The 13,851-nt window shown below is 35.7% G+C and overlaps 2 protein-coding genes across 14 annotated transcripts in view; both read right to left on the bottom strand.

The window, feature by feature from the left end:
• The window catches only part of GPRASP1 (G protein-coupled receptor associated sorting protein 1), a 63,585-nt gene that overhangs the window by 42,920 nt on the left and 6,814 nt on the right, over positions 1-13,851 (bottom strand). For 2 of the 13 annotated variants that reach the window (XM_063601839.1, XM_063601842.1), the window contains exon 2: positions 5,580-5,644. The exons of the other annotated variants lie outside the window; for them this stretch is intronic. The gene's annotated coding sequence lies outside the window, so the exon portion shown is untranslated. The remainder of the gene's footprint in view (positions 1-5,579; positions 5,645-13,851) is intronic. 13 annotated transcript variants of the gene reach the window in all.
• Positions 1-13,851, bottom strand: part of GPRASP2 (G protein-coupled receptor associated sorting protein 2) — a 117,882-nt gene that overhangs the window by 103,211 nt on the left and 820 nt on the right. The gene's annotated exons all lie outside the window — the stretch shown is intronic.

Here is a 13,851-nt window from a genome sequence, read left to right as displayed (position 1 = left end):
TGAGTGACTATCATGCTGAAGAACATCGAGCTTACATGCCACATTCGTAGACAGAAAGCATAAAGCTTCCTCAGCAATAATTCTACCCAACTCAAAGTCACTTTTAAGAGCCACCCACTTTATCTGAAAACATAATTATGATTAACTTCCATGATTAACTACTTCAATAAGTTCTATGTAAAAATTTTTAACTCTGGTTGTGACTCTTTGTATTTAAAGACCATTTGATTTGGGACATTCAAATGAGGATTTGTTTTCATAAATAAAACAATAAGCTTGCTGGATTTGTTTCCTGGCAGTCTCCTAGAAGTGCTTTAAAAAATTAAGAGAATTTATTGCCAGTAGACCTCTCTTGCCAGAAATGTTAAAAGTAGTTCAGAGAGAAGGAAAATTATACAGGTAAGAAAGTCAGATCTACATAGGAAAAAAAGATTGTTGAAGAAGGGATAAATGAAATTTACAAATATTTTACAGTTGACCCTTGAACAACACAGGGGTTGGGGTGCTGACCCCACTGCACAGTCAAAAATCCATATATAATTTTTGACTTCCCGAACTATTAATAGCTTACTGTTGATCAGAAATCTTACTGATAAACAGCTTATTAACACATATTTGTATCTTAGATGTATTATATATTATATTCTTACAACAAAGTAAGCTAGAGAAAAGAAAATGCTATTAAGAAAATCATAAGGAAGACAAAGTATATTTACTATTCGCTAAGTGGAGGTGGACCATCATGAAGTTCTTCATCCTTATCATCTACGCATTGAGTAGGCCAAGGAGGAGGAAGAAGAGGGACTGGTCTTGCTGTCTTGGGGTGGCAGAGGCAGAAGAAAATCTGCATATAAGTGGACCTGTGCAGTTCAAACCTGTGTTGTTCAACAGTCAACCATATTTTTCTTATTTCTAATTGATCTAATAGACAATAATTTGTTCAAAATAACAATAGAAACAATGTATTCAGTGATTACAGCTTATTGATATTTGAAATAATGATAACAATGTTAGAAAGGATGAGAGAGAAGAATTGGTAACACCTTGTCATGAGGTATGTGAACTACCCATGAATCAGTATAGTGTTATGTGAAACTGAATTTAGAGTAGTTGCTAATGTATATGACAAACCTAGAGCAATCACTAAGAAAATTGTAAAAAGAAATACTTCTCCGAAATGCTTGGGGCCAGAAAAGTTTAAGATTCCAGCTTTTTTTTTTCCTTTCAGATTTTGGAATATCTGCATTATACTTATTATATCAGTTCAGCATCCCTAATACAAAAAATTTGAGATCCGAAATCCAATGAGTATTTTCTTTTAAAGTCCCATTGGTGCTCAAAAAGTTTCAGAGTTTGGAGCATTTTAGAGTTCAAATTTTCAAAACAGGGATACTCAGCTTGTATAATTAATGCACTAAGAGAACAAAATAAATGGAATAATTTTTTAAATGCTCAATTAAAACCAGAGAAAACGGAAACAAAGTGGATTACAAAATACAACACTAAGAACATGGCAACAAACATAAAATAGTTACAAATGTGTTAAACATTTATCCAAATATGTCAATAATCACTTTAAATACAAATTGTCCGAATACTCCTATTAAAAGACAGACTTTAGGGGTGAATGAAAAAAATCAAGACCCAACTATATGTTGTCAATAACAATCCACTATATATATATAAAGACACAGATAGCTTGAAAGTAAAGGAGACTAAGACATAAGATGCAAACACTAATCAAAAGAATCAAAAGAAAAAAGCATACTTCAACAATAATGAATGGGTCAAATGTCAAAGAAGACATGACAGCTCTTACTATATATGTTCCTAAAGACAGAGTATCAAAATATGGGAGGCAAAATGTGATAGCATTGCAAAAAAAAAAGCAGGCAAATCCACTATGATAATTAGAGATTTCAACACTCTCAGTAATTGAAAGATCCACTAGGCAGAAAAGCAGTAAGGACACAGTTGTACTGAATAGCACCAACAATTAACTGGTTCTAATTGACATCTGTAGAATATTTCATCTAAAACCAGAATATACATTCTTCTAAAGATCACATGGAACAGACACCAAGATGGACCATATTGTGAGCCACAAAAAATACCTTAACAAACTTAAAAGAGCAAATTAGTCAGTGTATGTTCTTGGACCATAATGGAATTAAACAAGAAAATAATAGAAATGTAGCTGTCAAATCCAAAATATTTGAAAATTAAACAACACATTTCTGAATAACAAATAAATCAAAGAAGAACTACCAAGAGAAAATTTTTAAAATAGTTTAAAATAAATCAAAATGAAAATATAACATTAAAATTTACGGCATGCAAATAAAGCAGTGCTTAACAGTAAATTTATAGAATTGAATAGATATATCAGAAAAAAGAAGTATCAATAACATTAATTATCTAGCATGCCACCTTTAAAAACTAAAACAAGAAGAGGATATTAAATCCAAATTGAGCAGAACAAAGAAATCATAAAAGAGCAGAATTCAGTGAAATTGAAGGCAATAAGGAGATAATAAGCATTAGACTTAAAAGATAACAAAATTTCAGGCTGGGCGTGGTGACTTACGCCTGTAATCCCAGCACTTTGGGGGGCCAAGGTAGGCAGATCACTTGAGGTCAGGAGTTTGAGACCAGCCTGGCCAACATGGTGAAACCCCATCTCTACTAAAAATACAAAAATTAGCCTGGTGTGGTGGCGCATGCCCATGCCTGTAGTCCCAGCAACTTAGGAGGCTGAGGCAGGAGAATGGCTTAAACCCAGGAGATGGAGGTTGTAGTGAGCTGAGATCGTGCCATTGCACTTTAGCCTGGGCGACAGAGCAAGACTCCATCTCAAAAAAGAAAAAAAGAAAGAAAAAGAAAAATTCAAATCAACAACTAAACTATACATCTTAAGGAATCAGAAAGAGAATAACAAACTAGGCCTAGAGCCAGCAGAAAGAAGATAATAAACACTAGAATGGAGATAAATATGGAGTAGAAAACAACAAGGAAAATCAGTAAGATCAAAAGTCAGCACTTGAAAATATTTTTTAATGACAAACCTTTAGCTAGATTGACTTTAAATGACGGAGAACTCAAATTAATAAAATCAGAAATGAAAGCAGAAATATTATTACCACTTTATAGAAACAAAAAAAGAGTATGAGTACTATGAACAACAGCATGCCAAAAAACTGGATAACCTAGATGAAATGGATGCATTCCTAGAAATATACAATTTACCAAAACTGAATAATTAGGTAATAGAAAATCTGAATGCACCTATAACTAGTGAGGATATCAAATCAGTAATCAAAAAACCTCCCAACAAAGAAAAACACTGGACCAGATCGTTTCACTAGTAAATTTTACTAAACATTTAAAGGAGAATTAACAGGAATCCTTTTCAAGCTCTTTAAAAAATAATGAAAGAAGAGGGGCTACTTCCTATTAGCTTGGTACCAAAGTCAAAGGTACTATAAGAAAAAACTAACAACCATAAACCAATATCTATTATGAATACTTATGCAAAATTCTCAAGAAAATACTAGCAAACCAAATTCAGCAGCATATTTGAAAAATTATACTCCATGGCTGCATTAGTCCGTTCTCACACTGCTATAAAGATACTACCTGAAACTGGGTAATTTATAAAGGAAAGAGGTTTAATTGACTCACAGCTCTGCATGGCTGAGGAGGCCTTAGGAAACTTACAATCATGGTGGTAGGGGAAGCAAGCACATCTCACATGGCAGCAGGTGAGAGAGAGAGTGCAGGAAAAACCACCATTTATAAAACCATCAGATCTTATGAGAATTCACTCACTATTATGAGAACAGCACGGGGGAACCACCCCCATAATCCAATCACTTCCCTCCCTCAACAGGTGGGGATTACAGGTCCCTCCCTCAACACGTGGGGATTACAATTTGAGATGAGATTTGGGTGGGGACACAGAGCCAAACCATATCATTCCATCCCAACCCCTCCTAAATCTCATGACTTTTCACACTTCAAAACACAATCATGTCTTCACAACAGTCCCCCAAAGTCTTAACTCATTTAGGCATTAACTCAGAAGTCCACAGTCCAAAGTCTCATTTGAGACAAGGCAAGACCCTTCTGTCAATGAGCCTTTAAAATCAAAAGTAAGTTAGTTACTTCCTAGATACAATGGAGGTATAGGCATTGGGTAAATGCTCCTGTTCCAAAGGGGAGAAATTGGCCAAAACGAAGGGGCTACACGCCCCATCCAAGTCCGAAATCCAGCAGGGCAGTCATTAAATCTTAAAGCTCCAAAACGATCTCCTTTGACTTAATGTCTCACACCTGGATTATGCTGATGCAAGAGGTGGGCTCCAACGGCCCTGGGCAGTTCTGACCCTGTGGCTTTGCAGAGTACAGCCCCACTCCCAGCTGCTTTCACAGGCTTGTTGTTGAGTGTCTGTGACTTTTCCAGGTGCACAGTGCAAGGAGTCAGTGGATCTACCATTCTGGGGTCTGGAGGATGGTGGCCCTCTCCTCACAGCTCCATAAGGCAGTACCCCAGTGGGGACTCTGTGGGCTCCAATCCCACATTTCCCTTCCACACTGCCCTAGCAGAGGTTATCCATGAGGGTTCCACCCCTCCAGCAGACTTTTGCTTAGACATCCAGGCATTTCCATACATCTTCTGAAATCTAGGCAGAGGTTCCCAAACTGCAGTTCTTGACTTCTGTGCACCCACAGGCCCAACACCATGTGGAAGCCACCAAGGCTTGGGGCTTGCATCCTCTGAAGCAACAGCCTGAGCTGTACCTTGGCCCCTTTTAGCCACAGCTGGAGTTGAAGTAGCTAGGACACAGGGCACCAAGTTCTGAGGCTGCACAGAGCAGGGGTGCCCTGAGCCCAGCCCATTTTTCCCTCCTAGGCCTCCAGGCCTGTGATGGGAGGGGCTGATACCAAGATCTCTTACATACCCTGGAGATATTTTCCCAATTGTTTTGGTGATTACCATTTGGCTCCTCCTTACTTATGCAAATTCCCTCAGCCAGCTTGAATTTCTTCCGAGAAAATGGGTTTTTCTTTTCTATTGCATCATCAGGCTGCAAATTTTCCAAACTTTTATGCTCTACTTCCCTTTTAAACATAAATTCCAATTTCAGATCACATCTCTAAAGTTCAAAGTTCTACAGATCTCTAGGGCAAGGGCAAAATGCTGCCAGTCTCTTTGCTAAAGCATAGCAAGATCAATCTTTGCTCCGGCTCCCAAAAATTTTCTCATCTCCATCTGAGACCACTTCAGCCTGGACTTCATTGTCCATATCAGTATCAGCATTTTGGTCAACACCATTCAACAGGTCTCTAGGAAGTTCCAAACTTTCCTACATCTTTCTGTTGTCTTCTAAGCCCTCCAAACTGTTCCAACCTATGCCTATTAGCCAGTTCCAAAGTTGCCTCCGCATTTTCAAGTATCTTTATAGCACTGCCCCACTCTCTATGGTACCAATTTACTGTATTAGTCCATTCACACACTGCTATAAATATACTACCTGAGACTGGGTAATTTATAAAGGAAAAAGGTTTAATTGACTCACAGTTCTGCATGCTTGGGGAGGCCTCAGGAAACTTTCAGTCATGGCAGTAGGAGAGGCAGGCACATCTTACATGGCAGCAGGTGAGAGAAAGCATGCAGGAAAAACTATCATTTATAAAACCATTAGATCTTGTGAGAATTCATCCACTATTATGAGAACCACATGGGGGAAACCACCCCCATAATCCAATCCCTTCCCTTCCTCAACAGGTGAGGATTACAGGTCCCTTCCTCCACACGTGGAGATTACAATTCGAGATGAGATTTGGGTGAGGACACAGAGCCAAACCATATCAAGGACCAAGAGGGACTTATGCCTGGAATGTAAGGATGGTTCAACATACAAAAATCAAACAATATACTATACCCTATTAACAGAATTAAGAGAAAAAAACACATCATCATCTCAATTCATGTAGAAATAGCATTTTAGAAAAATTCAACAATCCTTCATGAAAAAAATAACACTCAACAACCTAGGAATAAAAGGAAACCTCCTCAACTCCTCAACAAAACAAAGGACATACATGAAAAGCCCACAGCTAACAACATATTCAATGGTGAAAGACTGAAAGCTTTTCCCATAATATCAGCAACAAGACAAGAAGTCCATTTTCCCACTTCTATTCAACATAGTATTTAAAGTTCTGGCCAAAGCAATTAGTCCAAAAAAAAAAAGAAATAAATACATTCTCAGCAAACTATCGCAAGGACAAAAAACCAAACACCGCATGTTCTCACTCATAGGTGGGAACTGAACAATGAGAATACAAGGACACAGGAAGGGGAACATCACACTCTGGGGACTGTTGTGGGGTGTGGGGGGAGGGATAGCATTAGGAGATATACCTAATGCTAAATGACGAGTTAGTGGGTGCAGCACACCAACATGGCACATGTATACATATGTAACAAACCTGCACATTGTGTGCATGTACCCTAAAACTTAAAGTATAATAATAATAAAATTTAAAAAAAAGAAAGAAATAAAAGGTATATAAGTTGGAATGGAAAAAAATAAAAGTATCTGTATTTACAGATGGCATGATTATACATACAGAAAACCCCAAAGATTTTCCCCAGAAATGGTTAAAGCTAATAAACAATTTCAGCAAAAGTGCAGGATACAAAATCAACAAAAATGTGGTGTATTTTGTATACTAACAATGGTACAATCTGACAGGGAAATTAAAAAAAAAAACTATTTCTTTTTTTTTTTTTTTTGAGATGGAGTCTTTCTTTGTCACCCAGGCTGGAGTACAGTGGCGTGATCTTGGCTCACTGCAAGCTCCATCTCCTGGGTTCATGCCATTCTCCTGCCTCAGCCTCCCAAGTAGCTGGGACTACAGGTGCCCACCACCATGCCTGGCTAATTTTTTGTATTTTTAGTAGAGACGGGGTTTCACCGTGTTAGCTAGAATGGTCTCAATCTCCTGACCTCATGATCTGCCCGCCTCGGCCTCCCAAAGTGCTGGGATTACAGGCTGAGCCACTGCGCCCGGCCAAAAAACTATTTCATTTACAATAGAATCAAAAAAATAAAATACTAGAAATATGCTTAACTAAGGAAGCCAAAGACTTACACACTGAAAACCGGAAAAGATATCCTATTTAATCAATCAGAAGACTTAATGCTGTTTTCGATACAATCCAAAGCAATCTATAAGCTTCCGTGTAATTCCTATTAGAATCCCAATGATGCGTTTTGCACAAATAGAAAAAACTATCCTAAAATTCATATGGAATCTCAAGGGACAACGAATAGGTAAAACAGCCTTGGAAAAGAAGAACAAAGTCAGAGGACTAATGCCTCCTGATTTCAAAACTTACTATATATAACTAAAGTAATCTAAATAGTATGGTACTTGAATAAAGACAGACATATAAACCAATGGAATAGAATAGAGAGCCCAGAAATAAACCCTCAATAATATTTTCAAATGATTTTTGACAAAGGTACCAAGACTATTTAGTGGGAGAAGAACAGTGTTTTCAAAAAATGGTGCTGGGACAACTGGATAACCATATGCAAAAAAATAATAATAATAAAAAAAAAGTTGGACCTTACCTTACTCAATATACAAAAATTAACTCAAAATGCATGAAAGACTTGGCAGAGAAAGAAAGTAGGATAGTGCTTCCCAGGGGCTGATGGGAGGGAATAACAAGGAGTTATTTTTTAATATGTATAATTTTAATGTGGAATGATGCAAAAGTTCTGGAGATCAATAGTGGTGATAGTTGCACAGCAATGTGAATGCACTTAACACCACCAAATTGGACAGTTAAAAGTGGTTAAAATGGCAAATTTCATGTCATGTGTATTTTACTATAATGTCTAAAAAAAATGAAATGTACAACTTATGGGTAGACCTTAAAGTACACTAGGGACTTTAGTTAATAATAATGTATCAGTATTCATTTATCGATTGTAAAAAAGAGTACCATACTAATACAAGATACTAATAATATGGGAACCTGTGGGCACTGGGTGGCAGAGGAGGGATATGGGAGAAAAGTAATATATGGGAGCTCTCTGTACGTACTTTCTGCCCAATTTTTCTGTAAACCTAAAACTACTATAAAATATAAAGTCGGTTTTTCAAAAAGCCAGTATTATTGCATTTTTGGTGTTTGACTTCTGTTTTTTTCCCTATATGTTTTAAAAGCCAAATGCATAAAACTATAATTATAAATCTGTTAATAGACACACAGTATATAAAGATTGAATTTGTGACAATAACAACATAAAGAGGGAGATGGAAGTATAAAGGAGCAGAATTTTCTACATCATTGAAACTAAGTTGGTATTAATTTAAACTTGGATGTTGTATAGTTAAGATATTAATTGTAATACCCAGAGTAACCACTAAGAAAAAAAATGGAAAAAAATACAAAAAAAAAGAGAAACGAGAAGTGAATGAAAGTGATACACTAGAAAAACTATCAAATTATTTTCCACAGTGGCTGTACCATTTTATATTCCCACAAGCAATGTATAAGAGTTCCAATTTCTCCACATCCTTGCCAATATTTAGGTTCCATTAAAAAATTATAGACATACTAGTGTGCAGTGGTGTAGCTATGGTTTTGATTTGCATTTCTTTAAAGACCAATAATGTTGAGCATCTTTTCATGTGCTTGTTGGCCGTTTGTATATCTTCTTTGGATATATGTCTATTAAAGTCCTTTGCCTAGTTTTTAATTGTGTCATTGGTCTTTTCATTGATTGGTAGTTATTTAAATATTAAATACCATTATTTTTAGTATACTAGAAAAAGCACATTAACAGGAGTCTCAAAAAGGCAAAACCTTTGAGCCATTTTCTCTTGCTTCTTATCCACTTGGGATTTACACACCAAGGGGTGATATTCACTTAAGTTTCTGTTTAACCAAAACTTTTGACTCAAAATAAATTATTATCTGTTTAAGGAATTGAAAGGTTATAGAGAGCCCTGCTCTAGAAGCACAAGCTTTTTGTGTACTCGGTCATTGTCTCACTGAGGGATAAATCTTCAGCTCTGGGCTAGGGTTTATTATCTAAGGTGCTTTGAAGAGCATAAAATTACTTCAATTATGTTATCTCAATGAAATAAATCCCCGCTGGAGAACAAACAATATTGACATAGAATTCTTAATTAAACATATATACTGCTTAGGGTCACTTTAGTGCAATCAGATTATGGGATTTGCTGTAGCACAGAATGGAGTTCTAACATAGGAGATCAGGTCATATGTTTGCACATACAACCATTTTCTCACTTTTCATTTTGGATCATATATTTCAGTGTGCCTAACTTTCTTCTCTGGTAAATAAATCAATTCCCCAAAAAACATTAACATCAAGGAGATCTAGACATGTTTGAAAATCCTGTAAATATCACCTTAGAGAGAAAAAAAATTATCAGCTAAGAAAATGGAATTTCATACTTTACAGAGCCTGTTCCCACAACTTCGGGTATTCAGCTAGGTCAGTAATAAGAAGACACTGCCAGGCGTGGTGGCTCTTGCCTGTAATCCCAGCACTTTGGGAGGCTGAGGTGGGTGGATCAGAAGGTCAGGAGTTCAAGACCAGCCTGACCAACATGGTGAGCCCCTATCTCTATGAAAAATACAAAAATTAGCCGGGCGTGGTGGCATGCGCCTGTAGTCCCAGCCACTCTGGAGGCTGAGGCAGGAAAATCGCTTGAACCCAGGAGGCAGAGGTTGCAGTGAGCCAAGATCGCACCACTGCGTTCCAGCCTGGGCGACAGAGCAAGGCTCCATCTAAAAAAAAAAAAAAAAAAGAAGACACCATTAGTTGTGAATGAACATTAACAAAAATGTGTTAAGTATATTTTAGAAAATCAACTGTCAGATTTTATTTTACATAGCACAAAGATGATTGTCTAAACTGTTCTTACCACCACCAAGATGATTTAAGCTTTTATGCATTTTGAATAGGAACTTCCTTCAAGAAGAGCTTAGTAATCTTAGTGTTGAATTATATCATCTAATATAGTTTTGAATCATCATTTATTATCATGCTAATTATCAATAACTTATAATTATCTGAAGTGTCTCAACATATTTGAAACAGCTAAAAGAATAAAAGGTCTCATAATAGTAAACTCAAGTTTGTTAGTGCTGTGAGATGACTTCTATTTGCATATCAGGAACTTTGAATATTAAGTTCAGGCAAAGAAAAAATGCTTTTCTCTTCAGACAATTCTTCAGCCTCCAAAATCTTTCTAATAAGCATTTTCCTGCTTACAAATTGATTTGTATTTGTATTTGTATTTGATTTTAATTTGTATTTCCAATTTGATTCTTTTCTGTGAGTTTAGATAGCTTATTTATTGTCTTCAACATTAGTAAAAACATAAAAGAAAGAGATACCATTTTCATCATCAGATTGGTAGATATGTTTAAATATGCAGATAGTACTGCTGGTGAGTGTGTGAGGAATGAGGGGCTCTGATATACTGAGGAAGCATAAGATGATATAATCCCTTTGTAAGGAGATTTCTAGTGTCCACTAAAACAAAAAAATGCCTACGACCCAAGACACCACAAAGAAGGACACAGCCCTCTGTGGAACAAGAAAGGGAAGAGAGAAGGGTAAGAGTAAGGGTGGGGACACAGAAAAGCCAGAGATGTTATTCTAATAAAGATCCCACTACATGTAAAGATACATCAAAAGTGGGGGAAAAAACATTATTATTCCATAACAGCACGTATAAATAAAATTTTAAAAAATTTAAATTGCTTTTCTTTAGGGAATATGGAGGCTTTGGTGACACTGAGGCAGAGTTTTAGTTGAGTAGTGGAGAAAGAAACTAGATTGCAATTGTGTGAGGACTGAGTAGGAAATGAGAAAGCAGAAACAACAAATGCGGAAAACTTGATTATTCTGAAAGGGTGAAGAGAAAGATAGCTGGAAAAGTGTGAGTTTAGTGTTAGGAAAAGGATTTTCCTAAAAGGATAAAAAGATTATATACCATGACCAAGTGGGATTTATCCTAGAAATGCAAGGGTGGTCAGCATAAGAGAGTCAAACGATGTAATATACCAGTTGAATAGAACAAAAAAATCTGCACATGATCATCTCTGTTGATACAAAAAAGATATTTGATAAAACCTGATATCCTTTAAAAAAACACTCATAAAGTTAGGCACAGAAAGGAACTTCCTTACCATGATAAAAGACATTTATGAAAATCCCACAGCTAATGTCATATTCAATAGTAAAAGACTGAAAGCTTTCACTGGGAAGATCAGCAACAAGACAAGCATGCCCGTTTTCTGCACTGTTATTCAAGTTACAGCCAGAGCAATTAGACCGGAAAAAGAAATACATGGTAACCATATAAGAAAAAAGAAGATAAAAGTATTTCTATCATGGATGACATGACCCTATAGATAGAAATTTCAAAAGAATCCACAAAAAAACTACTAGAGTGAATAAATTCAGCAAAGTTGCAAGTGACAGAATCAACACATATCAGTTATGTTTCTATATACCAGCAATGAACAATATGAAAAAGAAAGAAAATAATTCCATTTACAATAGCATATGAAAGAATGAAATACCCAGGAATAAATTTAGCTAAGGAGGTGAACAACTTACATACCTAAAACTATAAACTATTGCTAAAAGAAGTTAAAGACCAAAATAAATGGAAGGGCATTATGTCTTTATAGATTGGAAACTAAATATTATAAAGAGGGCAATACCCCCAAGCAAAATTTCAATGTGAAAATTCCAAAGACTTTTTTGTATAAGTGGAAAAGCTGACTCTAAAATTGACATGGAATGGAAAGGGACTCAGAATACAAATACAATCTTGAAGCAGAAGAACAAAGTTGGAGCACATACACTTCCTGATTTCAAAATGTACTACAAAACTACTGTAATCAAAATTCTGCAGTACTTGATGAGATACAGAGGTCTAGTTTCATTCATCTGTATATGGATATCCAGCTTTCCTAGCACAACTCAAAATGGATTATAGACCTAAATGTAACTATGAAACTACTAGAAAAAGAAAACATAGGAGAAATACATTGGTCTGGGCAATGATTTTATGGATAAGACCTCAAAAGCACAGGCAAAATAGCAAAAATAGACAAATGGGATATCAAACTAAAAAGCTTCTGCACAGCAAAAGAAACAATCAGAGAGTGAAGAGATAATCTACAGAATGGGAGAAAATACTTGCAAACTATTCATCTGACAAGGGACTAATATCCAGAATATATAGTCATGTATTGCTTAACCATGTGGATACATTCTGAGAAATGTGTCCTTAAGCATTTTCACCATTGTAAGACTATCATAGATTCAGATTTTCTTAAGATCTTCTAAAAGAAGAAGGGCAAAAAAGCTCTTCTACTTAGAAGAAGAAAAGTACTACTTACAAATACCTAGATGGTATAGCCTACTACATACCTAGGCTGCATAGTATAGCCTACTGCTCCTAGGCTACACACTTGTATAGAATGTTATTGTATTGAATAATGCAGGCAATTGTAAGACAGTGGTAAGTATTCATATATCTAATCATATAAAAGGTACAGCAAAAATTTGGTATTATATTCTTATGGGACCACTGTCATACATGCAGTCCATCATTGACTGAAACATTGTGTAGAACACGACTACACAAGGAGCTCAAACAACTAAACAACAAAAACACAAATAATTCAATTTAAAAATTGGCAAATGATCTGAATAGGCATTTCTCAAAAAAAGACATACAAGTGGCCAAAAATTATATGAAAAAACACTCAACATCACTAATCATCAGGGAAATGCAAATCAAAACCACAGTGAGATATCATCACACTCCAGTTAGAATGGCTATTGTCAAAAAGACAAAAAAAATAACAAATGGTGGTACGGATGCAGAGAAAATGGAACTCTTATACATTGTAGGTGGGAATGTAAATTAGTACAGCCATTATGAAAAACAGCATGGAGATTTCTCAATAAACTAAAAATAGAACTACCATATGATCCAGCAATCTTACTGCTGGGTATGTATCAAAAAGAAAGGATATCAGTATATCAAAGAGATATCTGCACTCTCATGTTTATCACAGCACTATTCACAACAGCCAAGATATGGAATCAATATAAGTACCCATAAACAGATGCAAGGATAAAAAAATGTGGTATATATACACAACAGACCACTATTCAGCCATAACAATGAAAGAAATCCTGTCATTGGTGGAAACATGGATGAACCTGGAGGACATTATATGAAATAAGCCAGGCACAGAAAGATAAATACCACATATTATCATTCACATGTGGAAGCTAAAAAAGCTCATCTCATAGAAGTAGAGTGTAGAATAGTGGTTACTATTAGGATGGTGCAAAAGTTATTGTGGTTTTTTTTTTCAATTAAAAGTTAAGAGAATATAGGGAAAGGAATGGGGTGGGAAAGGTTGGTTAACAGATACAAAATTACAGCAAGATAGGAGGAATAAGTTCTAATGATCTATATAGCAATGTAGGGTGACTACAGTTAACAATAAATAATTGTATATTTTCAAATAGCAAGAAAAGATTTCGAATGTTCCCAAAACAAAGAAATGATAAATGTTTGAGGTGATAGAAACATTAATTACTCTGATGTTTAAAACTATACAACTTTTAGAAGAAAACATATGGGTATCTTTGTGACCTTGAATTTGGTGATGAATTCTTAGATATGACACCAAAAGCACCAGCAACAAAAGAAAAAAATAGATAAATTGGGCTTCATTGAAATTAAAAACTTTTG

This window comes from Pan paniscus, chromosome X (genome assembly GCF_029289425.2).
Source record: "Pan paniscus chromosome X, NHGRI_mPanPan1-v2.0_pri, whole genome shotgun sequence".
Lineage (NCBI taxonomy): Eukaryota > Metazoa > Chordata > Mammalia > Primates > Hominidae > Pan > Pan paniscus.
Note: the sequence above shows the minus strand (reverse complement) of the source record. Positions and strands in the feature narration are given on the sequence as shown.